We start from the raw sequence: 6,067 nt of genomic DNA, 5'->3' as shown, positions 1-6,067 counted from the left end.
GTTGGCTTGTACAGTCAGAGTTAAACCCACAAATACATAAAAACTATCAGATCTAAAGAAGATTTGTTTGCTTCTTTCAAAACACAAAGACACTGTTGGCATCTGCTGTATTATTTGCTAATTTTATGTCCAGGAATCTTTCTTAAATTGAAACTTACATGAATACATTTAGCCTGAAAGCACTGAATGTTATGTCCAGAATTCTATCTTAAATTTCATCTCAAATGTCCAGCAGAAATATTAAGCCCACATCAGCTAGGAAGACTGCTTCAGGACACATAGGAACAGTAATAAAATGAACAACCTACTGGATTTACGTAGGCAAAATAGAATTTGCAGGCTATAAGCTGCCCACAAACTCTATCAGAGATAAAGAAGTGACTACTTCTCAGTAGAGAACTCCACTTAAACCCTGTGGGACTTGAACCCAGGTCTCCCATATGGGAGAATCAGTGCTCTAACCACTAGACTACAGAGGATGAGTTGAAACCGGGCTGACAAAATCTGCTCCTGTTTATTGCTGCCTATGCTCAGACTGTTGGCTTGTACAGTCAGAGTTAAACCCACAAATACATAAAAACTATCAGATCTAAAGAAAATTTGTTTGCTTCTGTCAAAACACAAAGACACTGTTGGCATCTGCTGTATTATTTGCTAATTTTAGGTCCAGGAATCTTTCTTAAATTGAAACTTACATGAATCCATTTTGCTGGAAAGCACTGAATGTTATGTCCAGAACTCTATATTAAATTTGAACTCAAATGTCCAGCAGAAACTTTAAGCCCACATTAGCTATGAAGACTGCTTCAGGAGACATAGGAACAGTAATAAAATGAACAACCTACTGGATTTGGGTAGGCAAAATAGAATTTGCAGGCTATAAGCTGCCCACAAACTCTATCAGAGATAAAGAATGACTACTTGTCAGTAGAGAACTCCACTTAAACCCTGTGGGACTTGAACCCAGGTCTCACATATAAGAGAATCAGTGCTCTAACCACTAGACTACAGAGGATGAGTTGGAGCCGGGCTGACAAAATCTGCTCCTGTTTATTGGTGCCTATGCTCAGACTGTTGGCTTGTACAGTCAGAGTTAAACCCACAAATACATAAAAACTATCAGATCTAAAGAAGATTTGTTTGCTTCTTTCAAAACACAAAGACACTGTTGGCATCTGCTGTATTATTTGCTAATTTTATGTCCAGGAATCTTTCTTAAATTGAAACTTACATGAATACATTTAGCCTGAAAGCACTGAATGTTATGTCCAGAACTCTATCTTAAATTTCATCTCAAATGTCCAGCAGAAATCTTAAGCCCACATCAGCTAGGAAGACTGCTTCAGGAGACATAGGAACAGTAATAAAATGAACAACCTACTGGATTTGGGTAGGCAAAATAAAATTTGCAGGCTATAAGCTGCCCACTAACTCTATCAGAGATAAAGAAGTGACTACTTGTCAGTAGAGAACTCCACTTAAACCCTGTGGGACTTGAACCCAGGTCTCCCATATGGGAGAATCAGTGCTCTAACCACTAGACTACAGAGGATGAGTTGAAACCGGGCTGACCAAATCTGCTCCTGTTTATTACTGCCTATGCTCAGACTGTTGGCTTGTACAGTCAGAGTTAAACCCACAAATACATAAAAACTATCAGATCTAAAGAAGATTTGTTTGCTTCTTTCAAAACACAAAGACACTGTTGGCATCTGCTGTATTATTTGCTAATTTTATGTCCAGGAATCTTTCTTAAATTGAAACTTACATGAATACATTTAGCCTGAAAGCACTGAATGTTATGTCCAGAACTCTATCTTAAATTTCATCTCAAATGTCCAGCAGAAATCTTAAGCCCACATCAGCTAGGAAGACTGCTTCAGGAGACATAGGAACAGTAATAAAATGAACAACCTACTGGATTTGGGTAGGCAAAATAGAATTTGCAGGCAATAAGCTGCCCACAAACTCTATCAGAGATAAAGAAGTGACTACTTGTCAGTAGAGAACTCCACTTAAACCCTGTGGGACTTGAACCCAGGTCTCCCATATGGGAGAATCAGTGCTCTAACCACTAGACTACAGAGGATGAGTTGAAGCCGGGCTGACAAAATCTGCTCCTGTTTATTGCTGCCTAGGCTCAGATTGTTGGCTTGTACAGTCAGAGTTAAACCCACAAATACATAAAAACTATCAGATCTAAAGAAGATTTGTTTGCTTCTTTCAAAACACAAAGACACTGTTGGCATCTGCTGTATTATTTGCTAATTTTAGGTCCAGGAATCTTTCTTAAATTGAAACTTACATGAATACATTTAGCCTGAAAGCACTGAATGTTATGTCCAGAACTCTATCTTAAATTTCATCTCAAATGTCCAGCAGAAATCTTAAGCCCACATCAGCTAGGAAGACTGCTTCAGGAGACATAGGAACAGTAATAAAATGAACAACCTACTGGATTTGGGTAGGCAAAATAGAATTTTCAGCCTATAAGCTGCCCACAAACTCTATCAGAGATAAAGAAGTGACTACTTGTCAGTAGAGAACTCCACTTAAACCCTGTGGGACTTGAACCCAGGTCTCCCATATGGGAGAATCAGTGCTCTAACCACTAGACTACAGAGGATGAGTTGAAACCGGGCTGACAAAATCTGCTCCTGTTTATTGCTGCCTATGCTCAGACTGTTGGCTTGTACAGTCAGAGTTAAACCCACAAATACATAAAAACTATCAGATCTAAAGAAGATTTGTTTGCTTCTTTCAAAACACAAAGACACTGTTGGCATCTGCTGTATTATTTGCTAATTTTATGTCCAGGAATCTTTCTTAAATTGAAACTTACATGAATACATTTAGCCTGAAAGCACTGAATGTTATGTCCAGAACTCTATCTTAAATTTCATCTCAAATGTCCAGCAGAAATCTTAAGCCCACATCAGCTAGGAAGACTGCTTCAGGAGACATAGGAACAGTAATAAAATGAACAACCTACTGGATTTGGGTAGGCAAAATAGAATTTGCAGGCTATAAGCTGCCCACAAACTCTATCAGAGATAAAGAAGTGACTACTTGTCAGTAGAGAACTCCACTTAAACCCTGTGGGACTTGAACCCAGGTCTCCCATATGGGAGAATCAGTGCTCTAACCACTAGACTACAGAGGATGAGTTGAAGCCGGGCTGACAAAATCTGCTCCTGTTTATTGCTGCCTATGCTCAGACTGTTGGCTTGTACAGTCAGAGTTAAACCCACAAATACATAAAAACTATCAGATCTAAAGAAGATTTGTTTGCTTCTTTCAAAACACAAAGACACTGTTGGCATCTGCTGTATTATTTGCTAATTTTATGTCCAGGAATCTTTCTTAAATTGAAACTTACATGAATACATTTAGCCTGAAAGCACTGAATGTTATGTCCAGAACTCTATCTTAAATTTCATCTCAAATGTCCAGCAGAAATCTTAAGCCCACATCAGCTAGGAAGACTGCTTCAGGAGACATAGGAACAGTAATAAAATGAACAACCTACTGGATTTGGGTAGGCAAAATAGAATTTGCAGGCTATAAGCTGCCCACAAACTCTATCAGAGATAAAGAAGTGACTACTTGTCAGTAGAGAACTCCACTTAAACCCTGTGGGACTTGAACCCAGGTCTCCCATATGGGAGAATCAGTGCTCTAACCACTAGACTACAGAGGATGAGTTGAAGCTGGGCTGACAAAATCTGCTTCTGTTTATTGCTGCCTATGCCCAGACTGTTGGCTTGTACAGTCAGAGTTAAACCCACAAATACATAAAAACTATCAGATCTAAAGAAGATTTGTTTGCTTCTTTCAAAACACAAAGACACTGTTGGCATCTGCTGTATTATTTGCTAATTTTATGTCCAGGAATCTTTCTTAAATTGAAACTTACATGAATACATTTAGCCTGAAAGCACTGAATGTTATGTCCAGAACTCTATCTTAAATTTCATCTCAAATGTCTAGCAGAAATCTTAAGCCCACATCAGCTAGGAAGACTGCTTCAGGAGACATAGGAACAGTAATAAAATGAACAACCTACTGGATTTGGGTAGGCAAAATAGAATTTGCAGGCTATAAGCTGCCCACAAACTCTATCAGAGATAAAGAAGTGACTACTTGTCAGTAGAGAACTCCACTTAAACCCTGTGGGACTTGAACCCAGGTCTCCCATATGGGAGAATCAGTGCTCTAACCACTAGACTACAGAGGATGAGTTGAAACCGGGCTGACCAAATCTGCTCCTGTTTATTGCTGCCTATGCTCAGACTGTTGGCTTGTACAGTCAGAGTTAAACCCACAAATACATAAAAACTATCAGATCTAAAGAAGATTTGTTTGCTTCTTTCAAAACACAAAGACACTGTTGGCATCTGCTGTATTATTTGCTAATTTTATGTCCAGGAATCTTTCTTAAATTGAAACTTACATGAATACATTTAGCCTGAAAGCACTGAATGTTATGTCCAGAACTCTATCTTAAATTTCATCTCAAATGTCCAGCAGAAATCTTAAGCCCACATCAGCTAGGAAGACTGCTTCAGGAGACATAGGAACAGTAATAAAATGAACAACCTACTGGATTTGGGTAGGCAAAATAGAATTTGCAGGCAATAAGCTGCCCACAAACTCTATCAGAGATAAAGAAGTGACTACTTGTCAGTAGAGAACTCCACTTAAACCCTGTGGGACTTGAACCCAGGTCTCCCATATGGGAGAATCAGTGCTCTAACCACTAGACTACAGAGGATGAGTTGAAACCGGGCTGACAAAATCTGCTCCTGTTTATTGCTGCCTAGGCTCAGACTGTTGGCTTGTACAGTCAGAGTTAAACCCACAAATACATAAAAACTATCAGATCTAAAGAAGATTTGTTTGCTTCTTTCAAAACACAAAGACACTGTTGGCATCTGCTGTATTATTTGCTAATTTTAGGTCCAGGAATCTTTCTTAAATTGAAACTTACATGAATACATTTAGCCTGAAAGCACTGAATGTTATGTCCAGAACTCTATCTTAAATTTCATCTCAAATGTCCAGCAGAAATCTTAAGCCCACATCAGCTAGGAAGACTGCTTCAGGAGACATAGGAACAGTAATAAAATGAACAACCTACTGGATTTGGGTAGGCAAAATAGAATTTGCAGGCTATAAGCTGCCCACAAACTCTATCAGAGATAAAGAAGTGACTACTTGTCAGTAGAGAACTCCACTTAAACCCTGTGGGACTTGAACCCAGGTCTCCCATATGGGAGAATCAGTGCTCTAACCACTAGACTACAGAGGATGAGTTGAAACCGGGCTGACAAAGTCTGCTCCTGTTTATTGCTGCCTATGCTCAGACTGTTGGCTTGTACAGTCAGAGTTAAACCCACAAATACATAAAAACTATCAGATCTAAAGAAGATTTGTTTGCTTCTTTCAAAACACAAAGACACTGTTGGCATCTGCTGTATTATTTGCTAATTTTATGTCCAGGAATCTTTCTTAAATTGAAACTTACATGAATACATTTAGCCTGAAAGCACTGAATGTTATGTCCAGAACTCTATCTTAAATTTGAACTCAAATGTCCAGCAGAAACTTTAAGCCCACATTAGCTATGAAGACTGCTTCAGGACACATAGGAACAGTAATAAAATGAACAACCTACTGGATTTGGGTAGGCAAAATAGAATTTGCAGGCTATAAGCTGCCCACAAACTCTATCAGAGATAAAGAAGTGACTACTTGTCAGTAGAGAACTCCACTTAAACCCTGTGGGACTTGAATCCAGGTCTCCCATATGGGAGAATCAGTGCTCTAACCTCTAGACTACAGAGGATGAGTTGAAACCGGGCTGACAAAATCTGCTCCTGTTTATTGCTGCCTATGCTCAGACTGTTGGCTTGTACAGTCAGAGTTAAACCCACAAATACATAAAAACTATCAGATCTAAAGAAGATTTGTTTGCTTCTTTCAAAACACAAAGACACTGTTGGCATCTGCTGTATTATTTGCTAATTTTATGTCCAGGAATCTTTCTTAAATTGAAACTTACATG

The sequence above is a fragment of the Misgurnus anguillicaudatus genome, chromosome 16 (assembly GCF_027580225.2).
Source record: "Misgurnus anguillicaudatus chromosome 16, ASM2758022v2, whole genome shotgun sequence".
NCBI lineage: Eukaryota > Metazoa > Chordata > Actinopteri > Cypriniformes > Cobitidae > Misgurnus > Misgurnus anguillicaudatus.
This window is presented reverse-complemented; position numbering follows the sequence as displayed.